This window comes from Triticum aestivum, chromosome 7B (assembly GCF_018294505.1).
Source record: "Triticum aestivum cultivar Chinese Spring chromosome 7B, IWGSC CS RefSeq v2.1, whole genome shotgun sequence".
NCBI lineage: Eukaryota > Viridiplantae > Streptophyta > Magnoliopsida > Poales > Poaceae > Triticum > Triticum aestivum.
In genome coordinates this window covers 436,235,137-436,262,716 of record NC_057813.1, presented here as the reverse complement: position 1 = coordinate 436,262,716, position 27,580 = coordinate 436,235,137, and positions in this window count along the sequence as shown.

The following is a 27,580-nucleotide window of genomic DNA, read 5'->3' as shown; positions in this document are numbered from 1 at the left end:
CAGAATTAGGGATGTGACACCAACACAAGTCCATTTCGTCCGTTTTGCGGCACGCCACACCCCTCCCGATCAACAGGACCCCCGTTTCGACCGTAGGAGGTCCGTTTCCTCCGTTTTGCAGTACGCCACACCCCTCCCGATCAACAGGACCCCCGTTTCGACCATAGGAGGTCCTTTTCCTCCATTTTGCGGTACGCCAGGCCCCTCCCGATCAATAGGACACCGTTTCGAACATGGCCGATCAAACACAAGGCTGTTTCCTCCGTTGTGCGGTACGCCAGGCCTTGTTTCCATCACCTGTTGCGTCCAAGCCCTCCCGATGAACACGACCACGCATTCCGTTCTGACCTAGCCGGTTGGCTCCCCATGAACACGACGACAACGCTGTTTCTCCATTCTGACCCAGCCATGTACGTATGCGTGAGTAGGCGTTCGAGACCCTGCTCGTATGTACGTACGTGGCCGTATTTTCTTTCTTGCACCCTCGCCGCTGTACGAATGTGTATGTGCGCACCTCTACTATGACCAGTATGTACGTACATGTTCGCGACCAGAATGACAACACTACGTACGCTTCGACCAGGTGGGTCCCGACTGGCAGGCACTTCCTTGCCTGCGAAGATGTAGCTGGTGGGTCCCAGCACTCAGGGGGCGAATCATTTTTTTTTGCCCGGACGCACTTCCTTGCGTGCGAAGATGTAGCTGGTGGGTCCCAGCAGTCAGGGGGGCGAATCATTTTTCGGACGCACTTCCTTGCATGCGAAGGTGTAGTTGGTGGGTCCCAGCAGTCAGGGGGGAAACGTTTTTTCACGAAATATGGTGGCTCGTCCGTTGGGTCCCCGCTGTCAGGTGGAGGAATAATTATTTTGCGCGTAATAAGGAGGCACTTCCTTGCTGCGGCCGTGGACCCAGCTGTCAGCCTCTCCACGTACAGTCCACGTCCGATGGAAGCCGTTCCTTGACCATGTTAACCACGCCGTGCCGAGAGCACCAGGGCGGTGGACGACGGCGAGGCCTAGGAAGGGGACGACAGGGAGCCGTGGAAGACGCGACAGTGGAAGCTCGCGGCAGTGGAAGCTCGCGCCGAGAGGAGTATGAGGGTTCACTGGTTCGGCTGCGGTGTGAGGCTGCCGTCGCCGCAGGACCTGGCCAGTGGTGGGAATAGTAGGGGGCGGTGAGGCCTCCGCAGCAGCACATTCGGCCACGGGAGGTAGGAGCATGCGGCACGACCGGCGCTGCTTTGGGCGGCTGGAGCAAGAACACCAGAGGTTGAAGAAGCACTACGGCCGTTGGATGGACATCGTACGGTCACTGGAGCTAGAATCGTTTATATTGACTAAGTTGACACAGTCCTTCGTCCCCGTCAACTTAGTAGACCCACAAGTCAGCCTCCCACCAAGGTGGGTCCCAGCTAGCTGGGGGGTGGGGTATTCATTTTTTGTGCGTAATAAGGAGGCACTTCCGGTGGGTCCGAGCTGACAGCAGGGGGAACGGTTTTTTTGCGAAATACGGTAGCCCATCGGGTAGGTCCCAGCAGGCAGGGGCAAATGTTTTTTTCGCGAAATACTGGTGGCCCGTCTGGTGGGTCCCTGCGCTCAGGTGGAGGAATAATTATTTTCCGCGTAATAAGGAGGCACTTCCTTGCGGCTGCCGTGGACCCAGCTGTCAGCCTCTCCACGTACAGTATTCTTCCGATGGAATTCGGTTGTTGACCACATTGACCACGCCGCGCCGAGAGCACCACGATGGTGGACGACGGCGAGGCCTAGGAAGGGGACGACGCGGAGCCGGGGAAGACGCGGTAGTGGATGCCCACGCGGAGAGGAGTACGAGGGTTCACTGGTTCGGCTGCGCTGCCGTCGCCGCAGAATAGCAGGGGGTGTGGGTGAGTGGAGTGGAGGGATGGCCTGGCCAGCGGTGGGAGTAGTATGGGGAAGGTGAGGCCTCCGCGGCGGCACAGCCGGCCACGGGAGGCAGGAGCAGGCGGCACGACCGACGCTGCTTTGGGCGGCTGGAGCAAGAAGACCAGAGGTTGAAGAAGCACTACGGCCGTTGGGTGGACATCGTACGGTCAGTCGAGCTAGAATTGTGCATATTGACTAAGTTGACAAAGCCCTTCGTCCCAGTCAACTTAGTAGGCCTACTATACTGGGTCCCAGCTAGCAGGGGGAGTATTCTTTTTTTGGGGCGTAATAAGGAGGCACTTCCTTGCGTGCGAAGATATAGCTGGTGGGTCCGAGCTGTCAGTGGCGGTAACATTTTTTTCACGAAATACAGAGGCCCTTCTGGTGGGTCCCAGATGTCAGGTGGAGGAATCATTATGTTGCACGTAATAAGGAGGCATTTCCTTGCGTGCGGCCGTGGACCCAGCTGTCAGCCTCTCCATGTACAGTGCACTTCCGATGGATGTCGTTCATTGACCACGTTGACCAGGCCGCGCCAAGAGCACCAGGGCAGTTGACAACGGCGAGGCCAAGGAAGGGAACGACACGGAGCCAGCGAATACTCGGCAGTTATTTCCCACGCTGAGGAGTATGAGGGTTTACTGGTTCGTCTGCCGTCGCCGAAGAATAACAGCATGTGTGGGACTGAGGGTGAGTAGAGGGATAGCTAGGCCAGCGATGGAAGTATGGTGGGGCGGTGAGGCCTGCGCGGCAGCACAGCCGGCCACGGGGAGGATGGAGCAAGCAGTCCCGCCGGCACTTGTTTGAGCGGCTGGAGTAGGAAGAGCAGAGATTGAAGAAGCACGACGGCCGTTGGATGGACATCCAACAGTATACAGGCCATCTGTGGAAAGCCTCAAATCTGTGGAAAACAGCATACAGTCCATCTGTCATTATTTCAAATAGTTTATAGCCCATTTGCTAATTCTTACATTTTTTTGGAGCCCATATTCTTTTTGTTAGCATTACAGCCCATATTGTGGCCACGGTTAAAAAATTATACGAAATTTTGCATATGTCGGTGCGGTCTGAACTGTTTTTAATCCCAAAATTTTGAGTCACATTCAGACTGATTTTAAAAATAAATGTATATCAATATAAAATCCAATAAATTGTCCACGCATAAAAATCAATGCAATTTAAAATCTCAAAATGAAAAAAAGGATATTTGAAACTAATTGTCGGTTTGATGTGTTTTAAAAATGTACAGCCCATTTCTCATTACTGATAGGCCATTTTCTCGGCCAGCCGAATGAAGCTCTCCTCGTCTAGCCCAACAGGCCTGATAAAGTGACTTACTTGACAAATCACAAAAAAACTGGGCTAGCCATTTTCAAAAAGAAAAAACTACTGGGCTGGTCTGTGGTAAACGTAAAAGAAAAGGTTGTCTAGACAGGCCAGAGTGTCCCGCACAGCCCAGTTGACACCCTGCTTCCGTCTCAAAAACATATTAGATAAATGCCACTCCAATTATGGAGATTCATAAAAATGCCACTGCAATTTTGAAAAATGCCACTGCAATTTTTGCAAACTTTGAAAAACGCCACTGCAGTTTGCAAACTTTGAAAAATGCCACTCCAGACTTCAAAAAATGCCACTAGAAATGGCATGAAATGGCATTTTTCAAAGTTTGGAAATTGCAGTGGCATTTCTCGGAGGCATTTATCAAATTAACCCAAAACAAAAATAACTGGGCGAGCTACTGGGTCCCTGGTGTCAGCCGCTCGCTGTGCAATTCTCTCGTTTACTGACTACATTGACAATGGCATGGGACCCAGATGTCAGAAATCCACTAGGAGGAGCCATTTTTTTATTGGCTTGAAATAAGGAGGCACTTGCTTGCATACTGCCATGACCGTGGCGGGTCTCCATGTACAATCATCTCCTGATTGTGTATGCGTCAACTTGCTAGGCCCACAAGTCAGCCTCTAAACCCGTGGAGGACAAATACAACCCATATAAAAAAATAACAGCTCATTCCATACGTTCAAACGGAAAGTTCAACATTTAGAGCAAAGTAACAGGTCTGATCCACATATAGAGTACTGAACTTCCACGTTGACAACCATCATAGCCAAGTTAACTATCTACTCCCACTAGACAAGTACTAACTTACTATTAGCTAACTAGACGATGTCGGTAGTACACGCTAAACGCCGGCACCGGTGTCCTGCGCCTCGCCTCGGACTTGCCAGAGGTACGATAGGGCGCATTGCTCATGCGCGTTGGCCCTTTCCATGCCGGCGTGGTCCACCGAAGCTTCGACTTCCAAGTAGGAAACCCACTTGACGAGCTGGTAGTAAAAATCAGCGTCGCAAACGCGTGCGTGCCCAACAGCCTCCCGGGCTATTTGTCGGGCGCCGGCCTCCACGTAGTCGGCCCAGTTGCGTGTGCTCTCCTCGCGACTCAGAGCGTCGGTGCGCTGCTGCTCCATGTCCCACTGGCGGCGCAAATCAGCATTACGCTGCTCCTCCGCCAGGCGGTCGCGCTCCGACAACTCCTGCTCCTCCGCCATGCGGTCGTGCTCCAACAACTCCTCGATCTGCCCATTGCCATATAAAGACAGATAGAATGCCTCCTCCCTCCATATGCCTTCCGGTGAAAAACCAAACACTAGTTCTGGCGGTGACCGCCTCCGGCGTCACCTACCGCTGACGGGCGAGGGCATGGCGGACGTGGCGAGCAACGTCGGGCTGGTGGGGGCTTATGAGGATATGGCGAGTTGGGTCACGGTGGCACTTGAGAATGCCGGGAAACAGTACTTATAGGGGGAAGGTAGCGCGACGGTCATCAGAATTCAATGCATAATGGCTTAGCGCGCCAGCTTGCCGTGGAAAACTAGGGAAACTGAAAGTATGATTGTGCCATCCCGTCCCGTCTGGGTCGCACGCCGGCATGGTGGTCAAACAAGTGCACTCGAATTATCTCCCTCCTTGTCAATAATGATTTCATGGATTTAAAAAGCCCGCAACAATTAAAGCATATCTTTTTCCGCATCAGTTAGCTGCCTTAATTATGGCCGGCTGCATGCAGGCACTCAGAATCGCTCGCGGGCAGTACGCGAAGCAGCATGCAACGAGTCGCAGCCGAGTGCACGCATGCAGCCACTTAAATTGCTGGAATTAATTAGGCTTAAACTTCTGCATGCCGTTAATTATTGCCATGCCTTGGTCTTGCTGCTTTGCTCACAGGACTAATAAACCCGGACGGAGGGAGTACCTTGGTTGGTGAGAGGTTTGAATTAAGCCCTGCAAACCGGAAAGGAGGTACTAGTATGTGCGTGATCCGCTATTTATTCATGTAGGATCGAGTAGGTCATTTCTTGAATTGAGCCCTGCAAACCGAAAAGGAGGTAGTACGTGTGTGATACGCTATTTATACGTGTAGGATCGATAGTGTAGCTTGTCAGTTTCTTCAGAGGTAGGCATTTTTATCCGTGTAGGATTGATAGTGTAGCTTGTCAGTTTCTTTAGAGGTAGGCATTTTTATTCAAAAAACTACCACTTCGCATCTTGCGTCGCAAATAAAACTGCCAGGTGCGCATTTGTAGGCTAGCTAGTGATTGATCAGTAACTTGTAAACACTGAGCGAACAGAAATAAGTAACTGTTAATGCATCTCAATGATTCACGGATCATATACTACCTCTCTCTCAGTTTACAGGGCGTGCGCGTACCCCTAGGTCGTCAATTTGACCAACCTAATACAAGTCATATATTACAAAAAATATACCAACATAAACTATGGAGTTTCTACTTTCAAAAGGTATAATTTTTGTGTTATATAGTTTTTATTAGGGTGATAAAATTGGCAACCTAGGAATACGCGCAGGACTTGTAAACTGAAACGGAGGTAGTACAAATATGTACACTTCGGATCTTGCATCGCAACTAAAACTAACTAGTACGATTCCCATACATAAGATCAACATGTTAATGCATCTCAATGATTCACAGATCATATACAAATATGTAGCTCCAAAAGCAAAGATCTAGAAAAAACATTTGTTCTTCCTACTAACATGGATGCTTCTCTTGGCCAACATTCAGTACAGACTGAAAGACAAATTTGTTTGTGAAGTCTACAATTCCTCTTGCAAACGTAAGTGGTTTCACCAACAGCTGGAACCATGAGAATGAACCACACATGATGGAGGAACATCCACTGCAATATGATTTCGTCTTCTCTCTATCACACCGCGAGACTATTTTCGGAATACAAACTTTAACTTAGGGAAAATGATGCCCATTGTATAATTAGACCAAAGCAATGAAGCACCAAGTGTTGGCCAGTAAATAGTACAGTACTACTTTTCTGCAGTCCATGAAGTGACTATCCAATCTTTGTGTCTATTTTCAAATGGCACTGCATGCAGTGACTATACTATTCTCTTGTGCAGTTCAACCAAAATTGCAGACACTTTGTTTGTTTGCCAAATAGCAATGGGTAGACATCTCTGTCTGCACAAATATCAAGCAGCTAGTAAACATATACCACACCATGTTCGCAGTGATGGAAGAGGTGAAATCGATACAACCGAAATTGAGCATCCAATCATTGAATCTTGTCCTGCACCTCCAATGTAGGTCCACCCTGCCAATAAATTCACATGCAAACCACTAGTATTACTACCAAATGACAGTACAAAAAGAGTAGCAAGATAGTAGCAAACCATGTACCTTCGTAATGAACAGCTCATAGTGCCACCAATTGGATATAAAGGTTTGGAAAAAAACATGCTCCTAATGTTGAACCAGTTGGACTTTTCGTGCAGCTCCACTAAAATTGAGCATCCCTGTTTGCATAGATATTGAAAGTGTGATCACTATAAAAGTGGCACTAGTTGAAGCATACACTCACAAATATAAGAATTCCAATTTCTTAATGGGAAAAGGTAGCAAGACTGTTTCTAACCACCTGTTTGAAGGAATAAATAAAGCAACAGCGGCTGATGTCAGGAAGGCATACATAGTTTTTTTCTGAAAAACTGAGCCATTCCTGACCTTTCCTCTTCTTTTAAGCAAATTTTGTGCAGTTCTACTAAAATAAAATGCCATCACCGCCTTGACAATTTAGTTACACTGTACAAAAGGAAACGACTTAACATTACATCATGATGTCGGGTATGTAGTAGACAGGCATTAGAGACAAACATACAGACCTCCTCCGATAACATAATGAACATTAATTTTAACAAAGGTGTGACTAGCTTTACCGGGATAATTTGAGTGAACTCTACACCCTCTGTTCCTTAATATAAGACGTTTTCGTGGTTCAATTTAAAGTACCCAAACGTCTAGTATTTAGAAAAACAGGTAGTAGTTTTCTTGAGCACATATCTGGGAAAGCTTGCCACACTTTATTTATGTCCATATGCTAATGCAACACCATTCGAATACTACAGATATACACTAATCCAGTGGCTAGTGCAACAGTAGAGTAATTAGTTTATTACAGGGTACAGTACAATGGTTTTACTGAACAGATTTCAATAAACTCTAGCACTAGAAGATTTCTATAAGAATTAACAATACAAAATGTAAAGGTAACAAGTTTCAGCATTGGTATACTAGCTGTGCATGAGCATTAAACCAAATACAAAAGTCTGAAGGTAACTAGCATTATTAACTAATGACAGTACAAAAAAATTGCAAACCATGTACCTCCAATGTAAGTATCATTTCGAACTCGGGGGGACCTTAAAAATTGCTATGCCAATCTTGATAATCGATCAAACATAAAAACTTGATATTTCCTCTTGATAATCAAGAGAACAGCCGGAGGAGGAGGTGTCCACTCTTGACCTTTCCTCTTGTCTTCATAATTGTCTGTGCAGTTTAACCAAAATAAAATGACATCAGCGCCTTGGCATTTTGGTGACACTGTACAAAAAAATTAACTTATCTCATGAAAGTGAGGTATGTAATCTATAAGCATTAACAGTGCAAAAATCTGAAGGTAGTAACAAGTTTCACCGTTGGTATACTGGCTGTCCAACAACATTAGAATGCCTTAGCTGAAAAATCTTTAATACATCCACAATCAACAACTAACCCTGAAATGATCCAGTGACATTAAATGGCACTGCTTAAATTTATCTGTGGCATTAGACTGAGAGCGGCATTAGTTAAATGTGGAATCACTTTAGCAGTAGCATTGCTTGACTTCACTGCTGGCGTTATACTAACAGCAAAAAAAGTGGCAATAAGAGCATGGGAGGGCCATTCGGACAGTGGGCGCACCAGTACGATGTACCTCCACGGACGCAGAGTGGTGAGGGAGGTATGGTTGCCCAGAGCAACAAATATCCAGGCAGCATATGTGGATTACGTCCCATTTTTGTTCTCTTTAGCCACTTTTTTCCTATGTGAGGACAACAAACCGATCGACCTGGTCATTCTCTATTGCGTGGTCATGCCTTTCTACCCTTCTTCAACCAAGAGACACGAGACTCATTCCTTAGCTACTGATTTTCCCCTTTTCAACCTAGATGCGGGTTTGATGCCTACTCTGTTGGACAGTACAGTCTCCCTTCCTTTCCTTATTCAACCCAGACATGCATTAGTCTGCATGAAGTAGGGTTTCCTTTAATAGTGCAAATTATAGTTTTTGTCTGCGTGGCCAGCAGAGCAGAGGATAGCAAATTGGGAAGATGGTGGAGTGGAAAAAGATCCACATGCAACGACGTGCCAGATGGGGCAATAGAACAAGGGTATGGTTCGAAAAGAGGTAGCATACCTAAGGGTCGGCGGGAAGTGGCTTCGCTCGTGGTCGTCGTCCTCCGCACACACTACGGCAGCGATCCCGCGCGGGCGCTAGGTCTGAGAGGACGGCCTTGTCGTCAGTGCGTGACCTTGCTCGCCGATGACGAGTGCGTCAATGCTGCACGTCCTTTTCTTCCCCAGCGGATCTGTGACCACCGGTGAGGAGGGAGAGAGGGGCCGTCTTTTTTAGATCTGGAGAGAGGGTGGTAGTGTGAGAAGCAAGTGGGCAGCCCTTGGCAAGAAAGTGCTGAAGCTCCAGCCTATATATCTTCTTTATACTACTAGTACTGGAGGTGGAGTAGTGGTAGAGTAGTTTATATTTTCTCTGCGTACAATACTAGTTAGTCGTGCTTCAAAACAGAATGGCGCGCCATTGAAAAAATAAAGGCCGATAACTAATGCGGCACCTCGGGCCAACGCGGCCAGATCGCATTTTGCACGAGAAATTACACACCATGTCTCGTTGACATGTGGTCCCGTTCCACATATCAGTGAGACGACGGCGAGTAGTAGGAGTATTTCCGAACCGACGTGTAGGCCAGGGCGCCCCTTCGTGAACCGTGGCAAACTGGCAACCGTCCACCGACGCTTCGCCTTTCCCTCTCGATTTGGAACTGCTGTTGCACGCTCTTCCTCTCCCTCCTCCATTTTCCTTCAGCCCTTCACGCTTTCTTCTGCCATTGTTCGATCATCTTCTCCATGGAGGGAACAGGACAGAAACGACCCCGTTATTCTTGCCTCTGAAAGATGACGTGGTGGAGGAACTCATTGATTGGTGCGACATCATCACCTCGGCTAGCATGGCAGGTTCGTTCAAGCCCATTCTCGACTCAACTAATAACATCATTACAAGGAACCCAAGAGTCAAGGAGCGGTTTGATCTCCCCTATCTTCTTCGCCGTGACCCTGATGACTGGCGCTGTCACGATGGAGGCCTCGCCCTGTGCAAGTTGATGCCGCTTGATAATGATATGTATGATGTTAAGATGCCATCACTTGAGGGAAGGCTTGGGCAGGCGCAAATGGATATTGGGTTGTTTACATTGGGTCCAACTGCGAGTGGGAACTTGTGAATGTGTACACTCGTGACCGGGTTCCACTTCCAAAAATCTCAGCAGACTGCCCAGAGGTTGAGCACACCGGTATTGTATGCACGTTCAAATACAATCATGGTGACTGTCTTCTACGGAAGATAGCAATTTCTTGAGTCCCCAACCACTCTTGGAATTACAATAACTATGAAGTTGTTGCTATCTTCGACAAGCTTGTTGCCGTCGTCAGTGGTTTGACTGGATGGATATTGCTCAAAAATCAGTTTCTGTACACGGATGAGTACTGTGATGCAATTGAATACGAGGGCCTTGTGTTTGCTGCCACCACTCGTGGCACTGTTTTTGCATGGCATCCTCGTTGTTTCGGTACGTCTGTCTTCCATCGTAATTATAATTGTTTCATCCACATGCATGTGGGTTAGCAAGGCTGGTCATAGTGGGGAGTAACTTAGACTAGTAACATGCATATGTTACTAGTTTATGTTACTACCTCTATAGTGCATAGTATCTTAGATTAGTATCATAGGTGGTCTCATTTATTGCCATGCATGACACATAGTAGCATCACATTTATTATGTTACGGTATCTACCTATGTTACTATAACCATCTCTCTCTTCCTTAATTGCCTGCCACATAAGCATGTTTGCGAGTCCCAAGTGCATGATACTACTTATGTTACCCCCACTATGGCTAGCCTTACTAATTAACCTTCTTCTTGTGTTTCCAAGGTCCTGTGAACATTACACCACCTATACTTGAAGATTTTTATAACCAAGGGGGAGATGATGATTGTGATGATCGCGAGCATGAGGATGAGCAGCGCCCATATACTATTTGGCGCTTGGAAACTAATTCCGATGGATCACCTCTTCTCGTGTGTATACAGCCCACTGATGATGTTACTGCTAAGGAAGCAGGTGTAGTCTCCCATGGTCGCACTCTCCGGACCTATTCCAACACCCGTTGCATGGTATTCGGGATGGATACTAGTGTGCTAGCGCCAAATCCTTCTCCCTGGTACAGAATTGATAGTCTTGGAGAAAATTCGCTCTTCCTTGGACAAAACTATCCAATGACGGTGAAAGGCGATCAAACTGCTGTTGACACAACGTTACTGCCATTTATGAGAAGCAACTATGTCTATACCTCGGACATTTGGGTGGTTCCCTACCCTGGTACTGATATAGTAGGCCGCTTCAGCCTGGATGATCAGTCCTGCGTTGGTCTCCAGATCGACAATGGATGGCCCATCCCAAAGAATCACTTGTGGTTCAAAGCAAGCATTTCCAACGCCGAGGAATGGTTGAGTTGAAGTTCATTTCATTGCTTGTTATTTGTAGTGTGGTGAAAACTTTAGTATTTATAATGTATCGTCGTTGTCGATGTGGGTTGATGACCTATTGTATGTAATAAAATGATATGCCTGTGATAAACTTACTAAATTTATGAATGGCTTTCGAGTTGCTTCTGTGAGTGAGTGGTGCGGCGAGGCAAAAAAATATTTTCTGAATACATAATTGTACGTGCATTGCAATAGGTTATCGGATGAGGCCAATCATCAACAATAGTAGTACACTATTTGTACTAGCTTCACATGCTTCATGCGTCGTGCGGGTGTTTTTACTATAGCCATACGTAACCAGCACCTCGAATCCTCGATACTAGTAGTACTATATACTAGTAAGTAGTAGGAGTAGTAGGGTGGCATGGGCTAGAACAAGCATTCACGTCCAGGAGTACGGCACACGCCACCAGCACGACTTCCATCTGACACCAAATTTCTTGGACTCCGTGCTAGAGCAATCTCTTCAACCTCATCATTTCTCTAACTCAGCCATCGCGCGGCGGGCGAGGTGGGGGTTTGCCGATAGTCAGTTTCCTCAACTGCGGTCCCACTTGTAAGGCCAACTCCAACGCTCTATCAATATATGGATGTACTCTTCTTCCCAATACAAAAACTTGCATCCATTCTACTCCCTCCGTTCTAGTATTTGTCAAAATATATATGTATCTAGACATGTTTTAGTATATAGGCACATCCATTTTTGGACAAATGGAAGTCAAGTATTTTGGAACGGAGGGAGTACACAATAAAAATTTTAAGTTAGCACAACTAGTCTAATCCAAGAGCATAACCGAATATTTGGTCGGGTTCTTCCTCCTTTCGCCGACACGTGGGACATCCAGCATCCAGGTCGTGCCATGAAAGAAAATAGAGTGGTAGTTGATAAGTTGAAGCCATGAGATGTGTATCTTGGGTTAAAGTGTAAATAGAATCTTACTACTCTTGAGTAACTCCAAAAGCGGCCACCGAAGATCTTTCTTGGATTTGTTTTTCATCACCAGCACGTTGAGGTGAAAGATGTGCAGGTTCAGTGGGTCCGCTTGCGTTTTCACTGACATGTGGGACCGCATGTGAGCAAACAGACGATGGGCTCTGCGCGTCCGCTGGCTGACTGAGAAGAAAGATAGAGGAGTGCTGAGCACGGACTGCAGGAAATTTGTTCTACGTACTGTACCTTGATATAGGCTTGATATAGTGGGGTGGCATGGGCCATAACTAGCATTCACGTCTAGCACTATGGAACACGCCACCCACACGAGTCCCATCCAACACTAATTTTCTTGGAGTCCATGCTACAGCCATCTCTTCTCCCTCCTGTTTTCTCAGCCATCGCGTGGTGGGCGGGCTGGGGGTTTGCTGATAGTCGGTTTGCTCAACTACGGTCCCACTTGTAAGTGAAAATGCAACACCGCACGCATTCGTGCTTGAGAGGCGTGCCGGATCAACCGTGTGGGGGTGCGACGCGAACACGGCAGGCATTTCCTTTTGAACTCGTAACTTGTAAAATTTGGTTCTGCTCCATGGCGCGATCGATAGATAGAAAATAACGATTTTGCCTAGAGTAACGAGAAGTTTGGTTCTGGCGCCGTTCATGCATGGAGTACGTACGAAAATTATGAAGTTGATGCGAAAGGTAAGATAATTACTGTAGTATCATATACTACTACATGGATTTGACGGAAAGATAAAAATACATACGGATCCATCAACGACATCCTCACGCCCTAGTGCGCCGGGTCACCAACCGACGTGTGAGGAGCAGCGGCGTTGGCGGCGAGCTCAACGTGCTTCTGAACAGTGCGTCCAAGGTTGCCATGCGGTCCAAGAAGGCCAGCGTCCTCTCGTCCTCCTCTTGCATGCGCGTAGACGTGGGTGATTATGTCCATGGTGTCTTGCTGCGCCAAGCGCTGCGCGGCGAGCGCGACCTCAAGGTGGACATTCTCCGGCGCAACGGCGGGCAGTCGCAGGGCCACCAGTGCGTCGAAGAGGTTGTCACCATAGTGGCCGTTGAGGGTGGCGGGCATCGCAGAGCCTAGGCGCATCAGCTGAAGGCTTACGTCAAAGTCGTCCGCGAGCTTCTTGAAGACGGTGAACTTGTTGAGGAAACCGACGAGGACCTCGTCGAACAAGGAGACAAAGCTGTCGTCCAAGCGGCCCCTCGCCCTGCCGGCCTCAAGCAATACTACCTGGAGACGTTCCTTGTTGCCGGGCCGCAGGCCGGCATCGTGGACCATCTGGCACAGCCGGCTGATGCTCGCGCTCATCGCCTCCATGGGTCTAGCTTAGCTTCTACTAGTCAACTGATCTTAGGATTCGAGTGATCACTCTTGCCCTTGGTTAGCGTGCGTAGGCGCGTAGGATTTCGTACTACTCCTTGGCCCTATACTGCACCTGCCTTTGGCTGTATGATAGGTGGGCCAGCCACCCCCTGGGCCCACGTGTCATTCACCCAAAGGCAGTTGCCGTAAGTCAATGAAGTTGCGCCCCCGTCCGTGCCGGTGCAGTATAATCATCTCACCGGACCTCTAGTTGGGGCCAAACGAGAGAAGTTTGATGTTTACTGGTTTATTGGTCCCCTTTGCATTTTGCGCCAAGTTTTTACCTTTGATTTAACTAATAAAATGTTAATGCATGTAAACAAAAATGTTGTGTAAGTCACATTACGAAAACCAAATAATCCCAAAACACTTAGGCACGGTGCATTAACTCCCTCCTTGTTTCTTATTTCATGACATATCAACCAATTGGAGATGTGGGCCGTGCATGCTTTCAATGACTTGAGACTACCAAACATGACATGCAGTGTTTAGTTCATTGCATGTAATCCTATTAAGACTCTAGTTATCAAGAAAACATTAAGTTCTCTCGCAGATAGGAATGAAACACCATGTATTTATTTATAGAGGGAGTAGTACATTTTTTGTGACATGCATTACTAGATATTGCCAGTCAAATACTAAAATCTAGATGGACGTGGTAGTACTCCTAAATCCAGACGGTGGTGCTACTAGTACTAGTAGTAGTACTACCAATGTAGTACTCCTAGGAGTACTAGCACTATACTACCCATTGGTCAAATTATTACGTGCTGCTCCTCACAGTGAAGTGACAATACCCTGCATCAGAGATGACACCTGAGTATAGGCGCCGTGTTCGGCATACCATAGTCAGCCTCACCGTCTGCAGTCACTATCATCATGGCTGTAGAGCTAGCCTGCTTACAACTAGCCCTGTTCGACATAATTTCCCGTGCGTAGATGCCCGTGCATTGCACGGAACACCAAGATTGGGGGTGGATGGCAGCGGCCATCGCGCCAGATTTTTCCACGGCCTTCTAGATGTGGTGGGGAGGAGATAAGGCTGATTGTGAGAGACAAGGAGTTGTTGGTAAATAGGGAACAAGTGCGGGCATATTTTTGCAAAAATGGAGAAGCTTGGTTTCTATGCGTTAGATCTAGATCCGACGGCTACTGGTGAAAGATGGGAGGCACAACATCATCACCAACTCAGGACCTATTTGATTCGCAGGATTTTGAAAACGCAGGAATATGACACGGCAATATTACAAGTTTCAAACTGATATTACAAATGTTAGGAGTAATGATGCACCTAGGAAGAGGGAATTACTAGGAAGTTCACGTAAGAACTTTTGTTACTTTAGGTGGATGTAGCGTGATCGTACAAACTAAAATCCACCGCCCTGACAAGTCACTAATGGGCAAATAAGTTTTCGAGTCTCTGGCCACTTGATGTTTCAAAAACAAATTCAGCTTCTGCGGAGACTTTGTCATTTAGGCTTAGACGCTTGCGGTGATCAGCACGCCATTCATTGTTGCGCCAGAGAACGCCAAACCTCTATACCTTGAGCACACTTGCCTCCAGAACAAAGAACCTGGCCAATTTAATCTCAGATGTGCTGCCTCGGTAGTTGATCAAATCAATTTCTGTAAGATGGAGATCAAGGCATTCGATGAGATTGTTATAGTGCAGCACATTTTTCACTTTTGGGTCTTTTTTTATCTGCAAAAGAAGAGAACATATTAGATCAACTGGCTGCATAAGATTGTCGTGTCATCAAGAGGTACCAATATCATTCGCTCATACGATAGGGTTGGCTGGCTAGTGATATTTTTTCACTCTCTCTCTCTCCCTCTCTCTCTCTGTTTCTGTTTCCTCTCATTTAACTAGGAGCACGTGAAGAGCTTGGGCATTTGTTGCCTTCCACTATGTGGCCGATGCCATATTTCACAAAAGTATGCCACATAATACGCATCGATGTCAAATCAAAAGATTTTGGCACCGCTCTCGTGACGTGAGAGAGTTGGCACCGCTGTGCACACAGACCCACATGTATAAAAGAATCATCAAACCAACTACACCAGCCTCTCACTCTCCCAAACAAGTGTTTTTATTGCCTCAATCCTCTCTCTCTCCCACGCAGTGTTTTTTCATTGCGTCAGTTAATTTGGCACCGGAGCAAAGTAGGTGCTCCAGATTGGGGCACCAGGTGAGCAATGGAGGGGCATCGTTGCCAAATGCATCACAAGTGAATTTGGCACATGTTTTGGCCTACATAGCCCATTTTTGTACTCCCTCCGTCCCAAAATTCTTGTCTTAAATTTTTCTAAATACGGATGTATCTAGTTACATTTTAGTGTTAGATACATCCGTATCTAAACAAATGTAAGACAAAAAATTTGGGACGGAGGGAATACTACCTCGTATTTAGTATAAAATTTTGACCATAGATTTACCTAAGAAAATGCCAATGCATGTCACTAAAAGTTACACCATTTGAAATTATGTTCAAATACGAATCCAACGGTATAGTTCTTAGTGACATGCATTAACGTTTTGTCAGTTAAATCTATGGTCAAATTTTGATACTACAAAATTGGAAGAGTAAACCAGGACGGAGGTAGTAGTAGTACTTGCCCTTAGGGTAACCATAGAGTTACTGGAGTAGTCTAAGTTACTTTCCACTATGACTAGCCTAGGCTACTATAGTAGTACAGGATAAAAATGATGCAGGTGATCATGTGAGAAAAAATAGTGAAAACATTTCTTTTGGTGCAGTGCGTAGATGTAGTTTTGAACACTACACTTGTCATCGTAATTTGGGAAAATTACTAAAAATTGAGCTACGTTGTGATTACCATTTACTAATAGGAAAGAAGTTTCACCTCGATGAGTAGCTTCTCCGTGCATGGAAAGCATGTAAGGAATCCAACAACTTGATGCAGATTGGGGCCGATAGATTTTAGTGCTAAGATCTTCACTGTGCGCATGGACTGGGTCAAGCTTGTGGGAATCATTTTCTGGAAGACGGTCGTAAATACATCAAGAAGAAATTTAAAAATGTGAATTTCAAGAAGACAGAGAAGAAGATGAGTGCTGTACCTGAACGATTACGGATCCAATAAAGAGTTTGGAGAATTTGGCAGACGAGTACACCAACGCTGTCAATTTCGGCGCATCAATGACCTTGATTTTTGTTGGACCTTCTAGATCCGATACAAGCAATCTCTTAAGGAAAGGCGCATTCTCAATGACCATAACATGGAACAGCTGGAGTGATATCTTCCCAATTGATGTCTTGTTGCGGGGCCAGCAAGACACATAAATCCATCGGAGATTCGTCGAGGCAATGTGGAGGCTAATGAACCCGTGGATCTGCTCAAGACGAAGGTACTCGAGCGCAGTACAGCTGCGGAGCAGGTGCTCCATAGCCTTCTTCGAGATGACAATGTCAAAGAGGTCGAGCTGCTTGAGTTGAGGGAGAAAAAGGGCGGGCGCGGCATCAATCTGGGGAAGATAGCAGGAGCTGAAGCTGGTGCAGCGCAGCGTTGGCGTGAGGCAGAGCGCGGACGGCGGCAGAGAGCGACATCGTCCAACTTCAAAGCTGAGCTCCTCGAGCTGATCTAGGGCGGGGGATAAGAACCACTCGTCGAACTTGGGTTGGACCTTGCAGTTGGTACTGAACATGTGGATGTCAAGGCGTCTGGCTGGCCCAGGGTGCGATGAAAGGATCTTGGAGACTGCGGCCATGCGTTTGCAATCCCCGTCGCAGAGGCAGCTGTCGACGGTGAGGTTGAGGGGGACGCAGCGCCAGAGGGGGCGCCACCACCGGGAGAGCAGGGCAGTCCACACGACAGATTTGGTGGGGAGGAGGCCGATGATGACAAGCAGCATGTCGTCGGGGAGGCTGCTGATGAAGTCCAGGCTCGCCGGATGCGGTTTTGGCTCGAGCGGCCTCCGCTTGTTGGCTGCCTCGCCGTCCATCTCAACCGGCAGCGACGCCGGTGTACACGTGTGCTGGTGTGTGTTGTGTTCTGGGTGTGCGCGAGTGCGTCCTTCTATGCATGCCGCCGCAAAGTGGTGAATTGTGCGTGAGTGCGTCCTTCGCGCGCAAGAAGTTTGTCCTCAATGCGCCCTCAATTTACTAGCGTGCGGGGTGCTACCCCGAGTGGTTTCAACTTTGTTTCCTTCACCGCGTGTCAGATGGGACTCTAGTTTACTTATTTTCACCCACTGCCACATGGGCCAGCACACCAAGATACAGAACACGAGCTAACAACGCAGCATGTGGATTGGTTGACCGGTTAACTAAACAATATACAGAGCTATACGCTGACACAGTGAGCGTATAATCCGTCGGTATAGAGAGTTCGAGTGAGAGGGGAGGCCCGTGAGAGATAGCAGAGAGAGAGAAAGAGCTACTCCCTTCGTTCGATAATGTAGTTACAACATTTTTTTAAAGTCAAACTTTTGAAACTTTGACCAAGTTTATAAAGAAATTACTTATATCGGCAATACCAAAGATAAATGATAGTATGAAGCAAGTACATGTTGTGATGAATCTAATGATCGTTCCAGATGTAAATGTTTTTCTCCACATATACCTAGTCAAACTTTTCTGAGGTTTGACTTTTCAAAACATCCATATGCTTATGGACGTGACAGAGTCCCTGACGAGAGAGAGAGAGAGAGAGAGAGAGAGAGAGAGTGAAAAAAGTGTGTGTGCTTGTGTGAAAGAGACATGGACAACACACGATAAAAGTGGAGAAAAAGCGTGCGTGTCTTATGCAAACATATCACACATGCATCTTCGACAACAGAGGCAAGGTGAGGAGATAGTGTGTGGTTGTTTGGAACCGAGAGAGGAAGACCCCTAGCACGTGTCAAGAGGGGTCTGACAAACAAGGGAGAGAGGTCGAGAGAGACGTACAGAGAAAATGCAGACATGTTGAGGAGAGAGTGTATGTTTGTCATAGAAAGATCCCCTGGAGATCGTGATGGGACTACATGGGTGGGAGATCGAGTGACAAGGTGTGTGCGCGATAGAAGATGCCCCGAGAGATATCGAGATAGACGTATGGATGTAAGGAGACAATACGTGTGTTCCTGATGGCTAGTAAGAGATAATCATACTTAGAAGGGGGGAGTGCTTGCGCCTATGGCCTTGTTTGGATACTCTAACTCAGTTAGAGGTTAGAGTTAGATTCTAACCCTAAACTAACTCTAAGTAAAGGGGTGTTTGGATGGCAGGGTTAGATGGAGCGCGGATACGGCGAGGCACCTTCACGGGCGGTGTGAGAGGGAGGGAGGGAGAGGACGAGAAGCTTCGAGGAAGTGGGGAGGGATCTGCTGTGGGGAGAGCGAGAGAAAAAAGTGTTTATTAGTGGTCCCGAGAAGAACTAACCCAAATAAGCACCTCTTGGATGGGTTAGTTTTTTTGGATGGGTTAGATGCATCTAACCTAAACTAACCCTCCTGTTTGGATCTTTTTGGGTTAGTTGATTCCAAACTAACCCAAACTAACTCTAACCCATGGATCCAAATAGAGCCTATGATGGAGTGAGGGATTATGGTACTTAGGGGGGGTGCGTGTCACATGGAGAGAGAACAAGGGCGGCGAGTGTTGGATGGGTCTATATGTATAGCGCGAGCGGGACATGTGTATGTGTGAACCAGGGAGATATAATGCCCGTTTGGCTTGCGTCGTGAGCATCTTTTGTGTGGCCTGGGGTTGTGGCTGGATTTCATGCACGCTTGTTTGGTTGCTACCCTGTGAAAAAGAAAGCCCGCCTGGGCTGGGTTCCCTTGCACTTTAATTAGCCTGGCTGAACTCCACACACTGCAAGTAGCCTGGCCCAAGCGACCGATTTCGAACGCCTGGCCGTGCCTGGTCGTGCGGCCACGAGGCTAACATCAACATGGATGGATATTAGCATTAAATAATTGATGCATGGATTGATTGATGGGACGTTGATGCTTTGCCTGGCCTAGGCATGAACCAAACGCTTCAGCACCACACAAGCCTGGCCAGGCAGAAATATTTTACATCTCACGTCCACACCAGGCAGTACCGACCATCAAGGCATGAGGGTCAGGTCACGAACCAAACTGACCAATAAAGTTTGAGAGAGATTGAGGAGCCCCGATAAGGCTGAGTGGTGCGTCAAATAGCTGAGAGGGGGAAAGAGATATTCCATCCGCTTGATGATGCAGTGCATGTAAATTTTTTAGAAGTCAAACTTTGGAAACTTTGATCAGGTTTACGCAAATGTTATTTGTATCTACAATACCAAAGATACATCGTACAAAACTACATCTCATGGTGAGTCTAATGGTATGTGTTTGCCGTACTAGATGCAATTCTTTTTCTCCACGTACATGGTCAAACTTTGTGATGTTTGAATTTTCAATAAATCTATGTGCTATGGACGGAGGTGAGTGCCTCAGTCGAGACAGATCAAGTGCGTGTGAAGGAGAATGAGTAAGTGTGCAAAAAGAGTATGTGTGTGAAAGAGAAAGTGACAACAAACAATAAATTAGAGAGAGAGTGTGTGTTTTTTCGTTTCTTATGCGAACATATCACGCATGCATCTTCGAGATGGAAAAGCGAGGCGAGGAGATACACGAAGATAGCTAGTGTGTGATTGTTTGCAACGGAGGGAGACACCCCTGTAGCACATGTCCAACAGAGGTCTGGCCAACAAGTAAAAAAGGTCGAGAGGGACAGATGGATGGCATGGACGCAAGGGGAGGGAGAGAGGGTGTGTTTGTGATAGAGAGATCCCCTCGAGATCGTGAGGGGACTATATGGGTGGGAGATCGAGGGAGTGCGTGCGCGATAGAAAGATGCCCCGAGAGAAATCGAGATAGACAATGCACATGTTTGTGATGGAGACTTAGATTAGCTAGTCATATACATATAGGGGGGACTGCGTGTGCCTACAATTGAGTGAGAGACCATCATACTTGGCTAGCTGGGCATGAGACTGTGTGTGTGTGTGCGTGTGAGATGGAGAGAGAACGATGGAGACAAATAGAGTTTAAGATGGGCCTATCGAGTGCGAGTGAGATATGCAAGTGTATGTGTGACCCAAGTGGATGGAGAGTTTGAGAGAGGGGGGGAGAAGAGCTCTGAGACGACATAGTGGTGCGTGAGAGAGTTACGGGCAAAGAGCCAAGTAATTTGTGTGCGTACGATGAGTGCACCCAAGATATCTAGCTTGGACTAGCTAGAGTATCATACATAGTGTGCGAGAGAGACCTATAGATGGTGTATATATGAATGCGGACTAGAAAGACCCCCCCCCCCACACACACACAGAGAGAGAGCAAGGGAGAGGGACCAACAAGGTTTTTGTGTCGGATGCGCGCGACAGAATTGAAGATTGTCGGCGAGAGTGAGAGAGAGAGAGAGAGAATAGGAGTTCGGTAGAGGGGGAGGTCGCATTTTATGCATCAAAGACTAATATAAACTTGCATTCAAATATTTAAATTGGAGACCATGTTGTCTGCAATCCACACATGAACGGATATATGCGTATATCAAACAAGTTCATTAATTTGACTTTCAACATGTTCTTGGAGTACTATAATACTGTGCAACATGCTACTCGATTGAGGTGTTCAATTTTGGATTTAGTTCACTATTTTGACCTACTGAACGAGCTAGTTCATTGAATCGAGATATTTCATTTTGGGTTTGATTCGCGTTTTGAGTGGGTCAACTATTTGTCATATAGTAAATCGCTAGCAACGAGCATGTAAAAACACATTACTCCCGAGCATCATATCTCCATCTAAAAAAGAAGTGGCAAGCTAATATTTCAAAATTTGATTCGAATCGACTTGGTAAGGTAGACGTGGATGCTCGTTCTCCCAAAATTTGAATGAACCGTTAAACATCCTCTCTGCTCGGTGGAATTCGCCCGAGCAAATATATGGGAGACGCGAAATTACCGTCCTATGTGGGACACACATCAATTGGCCCATTGTACATTGAGGGTAGGTTCGTAACTTCATCCAAGCGTGCCTTCTCCTCGGCCAAAATGACATGTGCCGAATAATTCATAAACCATGGTCCGCAAAACACGCTCTCCTCGCCCGAAATAGCTCGCGCCCACTATTTCAAAACACGCTCTCCTCGCCCGAATTCTCTTGCGCCCACTATAGTTCAAAACACGCCCTCCTCGCCCGAAATCGCTCCCGCCCAATATTTGGGGAGCAGCAAAATTACTCTACTATCCCCGACCCTCAATACACAGACCCAAGACGAGAAGCCTATAGGCAAGGGTAGAACTGTAACTCCCCCTCACATTTCAGACAAATGCGTCCGTAAGACATGGTTCCACTCCCCTCAAAATTCCCCCCTGCCCGCCCCATTCATACCTCGTGGGCGCCAAATCACCTTCTCCCCGGGAAGCTCCCTTCTCCCGAGCCGCGAAACCTCAGCCCCACCTCCATGGCGCCCTCACCGCACCAATTTCATAGCCGCCCTCCTCCCTAATGCCAGAGACGCTGTCCAATTGCCGTCATGCACTGGGCCGTGTGCCTCTTACTCCGTGCTGCTGGTGCTGCCTCGATGACGGCCGCGTGAACCGTACCGGAGCCGATTCACCCCCGCTGTTGTTCACGGCGCCGGAGCGGCTTCAACTTCGGATACGTCCAGATCCTGGCGCTGCTTCCGCGTAGCCGTCAACCATCATGACATCGCTCTTTCCCTGCCGCCAGTCACCACTGCAACCGCGCCGGCCTCACCGACTCGGCAGCTGGACCTGCCTACTTCACCATGCCGCCAGATAGGTTGCACCCTCATCTAAAATCACTTTATTTAGGTGTCAGTTGTCTGAATTTTTATTCTGGGCCAATCGATTCCCAATGGGAAGCAGCACCCCTTGAGGCGGCAGAGCTCCTAGGCTGCCGGTTGGCTGGTGTCTAATGTAAGGGTGCAGGGCCGCAAGTTCGCCGCGGAAGCAGCGGTTAGATGGCTAACTTTTAGAGTTGCGTGGGTTGAAGGTACTGCCGCCACCAGATCTGGATGACGGGGAGTCTTTATGGATTGGCCCGGGGGCGGCGCAACGACGGCAGTGCGGTGGGGCGGGGAGCGGGGTTTTGGACGGGGCCACGGACGGCGGAGGCAGGCTGCTCTGCCGTTGGTCGCTGGCTCTTCGGGGAAGATTCCGAACAGTGTCAGCCGGGAGGCACAAGACGGCCATCAAGCCATCCGGCGTAGATCGGGCAGTACCAAAATAAAATAAAATCGTGTGACCCCAATTTAGTCTTCAGTCAATAGATGTGTGACCACTCTCGTACCTTGCTATTGATCTCTTAGTGTATTTCTTTGGATCAAAGAGATATGTCGTTCTTAACTTTATGCGTTATCTGCATGTTCAGAGACACCGTCTTCTGACTCACCGCAGATGCTCCAACAAGGGAAGCATACACCAGAAGGGAGCTACAGTCCCCACTCAACAGTTCCCTGCATCAAATGCGTGTGCCCGACATGGACAGCCCCAACAACTGCAGGGCCATCGACAAGTCAGCACATGATGCTCACTCCTATGGATGGCAGCCAGATAGGTTGTACCATCATCTTACTTGTGTGCAACATTTATGGCTTTGTTATTCATCTAAGCACGAAAAATAGATCATCACATTTCACTGTATATTCATGATGATCTCTTACGGGTCTTGTTCAGGAGTTCACGCTGTTCCGTAGTTCAGGTAAGATACTTGTTCTTTAGGTAACGTTGTTCAATGGTTATCATCCATCAGCCAATGCTATCCCACGGGCTGGTGATTATAGTATTATACCACTTCTAGTATTACCTATGTTGTTCTTTAATACTTTTTTATGCCATCTAGTTAATCTCGAGTACAAACGATACATATTCTGTAGCTTTCATCTGTGTTCTCCCTTTAGTTTATGAGACCTGATGCTGCTAGGTAACCCCAGTCCTACTATTTATGTTGTCTCCTACAGGCACTCATTTACATAAATCTAACTACTAGTTGTCTTCCATGCATGTCAGATATAATTGCACACACTGATATATCCACAAGAACCTCACGGAGCAATGTAAAGGCGAATAAACTTGATGTCAATGATACCCAATATGATGGAACATGTAAAGGCAGTTCTTCAGAAGACTTGCAGAAAGATGATGAATCCTCTTCACCCCACAAGGTCCTTGCTCTAACTTGGCCTGTGATATGGGTACAACATGCATATAATGTCCTGGAGTGTATCTACTCTGTTGCAATGCCATGTGCTTAGCATGCTGATCATGCATGTAAATATGTCATGCCTTCCTGTTTTTCAGTACCTATTCCATTCATGATAACATGTTTTCAAATTCAAGTACTGTCATTCTACTCTATCGCAATGCCATCTGCTTAATTTGGACATCATGCTTCTGAATATCTTATGCATTGTTATTCATTAGTATGTACTTCATCTGTCTGCCATACCATGTTTTTTTACATTGAAGTGCTGTTCTAGTGCTCTGTTGCAATGCCATCTTATTTTCCCAATCATACACGTGTATGTTGCCTTGGTTATTTCTGTACGTATTCCGCTAGCATATAGTTTTACATTCAACTAGTATTTTTTTTGCTGTGTTGTCCTGTCGTATCCCTAGCTCTTACACCATACTCCCTCCGTCCTGATTACATGTTGCCGAAATGGATAAAAAAGGATGTATCTAGAACTGAAATATGCCTAGACCCATCCATTTTTTTCCGGATGGAGGGAATACATGTGAATATGTCATGCCTTTCTATTCTTCAGTACCTATTCCATCTCTTTGCTGTCGCATGTTTTATAATTAAAGCACCATTCTTCTATACAAGGCATGCAAGGGGAAGACGACTATGTTAGAATCTGAAGGGTTACAAACAAGGCCTTCGCAAAAGATCCAAACGCCAGGAGATAATAAACCAACTCCAGTTTTTATATATACTGCTCCAGCACAGAGAAACCCAACTCCTACTGATAATAAGCAGATTCCAGTGGCCAAAGAACTAGTCCGCTCCAGTCGAGCAAAAATATGTCAACTCAATTCTAAGAAGCGTGTGCGTATCCTTGCATCATGAAATTTTATAGCATGTTGATCATATTTTCTACATGTTTCTTACCCATCTCTCTTTTAGAAAATAAGCTTAACAGATAGAAGAATTTCTGCAATGGTATCGTTTATGAGGAAAGATTCTTGCAGGAATTCTCTGTGCTCCAATGTAGATGTAAGTACCTGTTGTATATCACTATATTTTTACATCAGCATGTATTTTGTTAACCGGCGTGAATCCAACCTTTATCTGATCTAAATTTAGTTGTAGCAAAATGTATGATTAAAGGCCACAATGTTGATTTTTGCAAGGAAAATTGCCTGGTAGTTTTGCATCCTGAGCTGCATGAGTGTACTATCTCATATCAGTGGGTTTGAATACTTTGGTTCTGCAGTGGGTTTTTCAGTGTTTTTTTTACTGTGTTGTCCTGTCGTATCCCTAGCTCTTAGATCATACTCCCTCCGTCCGGATTAAATGTCGCAGAAATGGATAAAACTGGATGTATCTAGAACTGAAATACGCCTAGACCCGTCCATTTATTTCCGGATGGAGGGAATACATGTCAATATGTCATGCCTTTCTATTCTTCCGTACCTATTCCATCTATGTTGTAGCATGTTTTATAACTGAATCACCATTCTTCTATATAAGGCATGCAAGGGGAAGATGGCTCTGTTAGAATCTGAAGGTTTACAAACCAGGTCTTTGCAAAAGATCCAAACGCCAGGAGATAATGAATCAACTCCATTTTTCATAGATACTGCTCCAGCACAAAGAAACCCAACTCCCACTGATAATAAGCAGATTCCAGTGGCCAAAGAACTAGTCCGCTCCAGTCCAGCAAAAGAATGTCAACTCCATTCTAAGAAGCGTGTGCGTATCCTCGCATCATGAAATTTTATAGCATTCTAATCATATTTTCTACATGTTTCTTACCCATCTCTCTTTTAGAAAATAAGGTTAAACGATAGAAGACTTCCTCCATTGGGATCGTATTCGAGGAAAATATCTTGCGGGAATTCTCTGTGCTCCAATGCTGATGTAAGTACCTATTGTATATCACTATATTTTTACATCAACATGTATTTTGTTAATCGGCATGAATCTAACCTTTATCTGATCTAAAATTAGTTGTAGCAAAATGTTAAAGGCGCCAATGTTGATTTTTGTAAGGAAAACTGCCTGGTAGTTTTGCATACTGAGCTGCATAAATGTACTATCTCATATCACGCACATCACTGAATTGTAGTGCTTCTCTAGTTTCCCATTCATTCATTGTATCAATGTTGCTTTCATACTACCTTACCTGGATGATGATAGTTGTGCCATATTGAGTTAATTTGGTGTAGGCTACTTGCCCAAATGTTCGTTGTGTCAATGTTGCTTTCCTATTATCTGACTTGGCCAATGATAGCAATGCTAGTGTGTTAATTTTGTGCAGGCCGCTGAAGATAAGAAGACAAACTTTGAAAATAGCAAGGCAACCCCATTGTTTCTTTCCAGTAAATCTAGGCCAGGTAATATGGCAATAACTCATGATTAATCTGTTTGGTTCCCATCCTAATTTATGTTATGATGAAGTGGTCGAGACACTCTCCACTATCAATAATACAAGCCTGCCAAAATTGCCATCTGAATCTGTTCAGTATCCTCTGTCTCGAATGCAATGGAATAAATGTATGTTTGTGAACCAATTAATGGTTGAATCAATGATGGAAATGGTGGATGAATCAGAGGTGCAGAGTCGCGCGACACAACAACTGATCAATGTTTTCAGAGACAGTGTAGCAAAGCAGAAAGAACTTGCCCACATGCTTATGGGCGTCATCTGTGCTGAGGTTGCAGATTGTGACGTTGTAGATGGTTAGGTTCTGCTCATTTATTTGCACTGGCATCAATCTTTGATTGCCCAGTGGATGTAATTTCCTGTAATATATGCTGGATGTGCAACATTATTCCCTGTATGTCGTACCTTTGCATGATCGTTTTTGGTCCTGTGCATAATTGCTCGTCGTAATGGGCTCAAATTATCTAATTTGGCCTAAAAACATGTACGAACTTTAGTGGGCCCATTAAGTTAATGGGCCGTTACTAGGCCGAAAGTTAATGGTCGGCCCTCTTACCTCCCGGGTCGTTAATAGGCCGACATCGAAGCGGGCAACAGGTGGCCCCAGTTTATTTCACGGGCCGTCAACAGGCCGTTACTAAGTTTGGGCTATATATGGCCCAACTATACTCTAGGCCTTTAGCAGGCCGAAAGAGACAGCGGGCTTGTACTGGACCATGAAGACCATGGGCCTCTAAGAGGCCGAAAGTCAGGTCGTATTGTAAATGGCCCAACTGTGTTGTGGGCCTTTAGCAGGCCGAAAGAGAAACCGGGCTGGTATTGGACCATGAAGGGCATGGGCCTTTAAAGGGTCAAAACTAAGGTCCGACTACAAATGGCCCAACTCATTTATGGTCCATTAACAGGCCGAAAGTCACACAGGGCTGGGAATTGGCCCAACACTTAAATGGGTCGCTAAAAGGCAAATACTCAGTTCTGACTAAAAATGGCCCAACTGATTTATGGGCCGTCAACAAGCTGAAAGTGACACCGGGCCAGAAAATTGGCCCAACACTTAAATGGGCCGCTAAAAGGCCGAAACTCAGGTCCCACAACAAATGGCCCATCAGATTTATGGGCCGTCAACAGGCTGAAAGACACACCGGGCCGGAAACTAGCCCAACATTTAAATGGGTCGCTAAAAGGCCGAAAGAGGTACATCCTGAAAATTGGCACATCCATTAAACGGGCCGTTAACAGGACGAAATCTCATCAGGCCGATATTGAGCCCAGATATATAGCAGGCAGTTAACGGGGTCGGACTAACGATGGGCTGTAATGGTGTCAAATCTTTAACGGGCCGTTGACGGGCCGAATTGGCTCATCTCGTATGGGCCGTGGGCTTAAATGGACCTGACACAAGTAGGCCTTATATGGGCTGGCCTGCTAATTTTAACCGGGCCGGCCTTTTCACATGAATGGCCCTCTGTTGGGCCATGCCACGTGTCGACGTACCATAGGCGTCTTCCGTCCAATGAGTGGATGACATCTGTCCCAACGGTGAGCC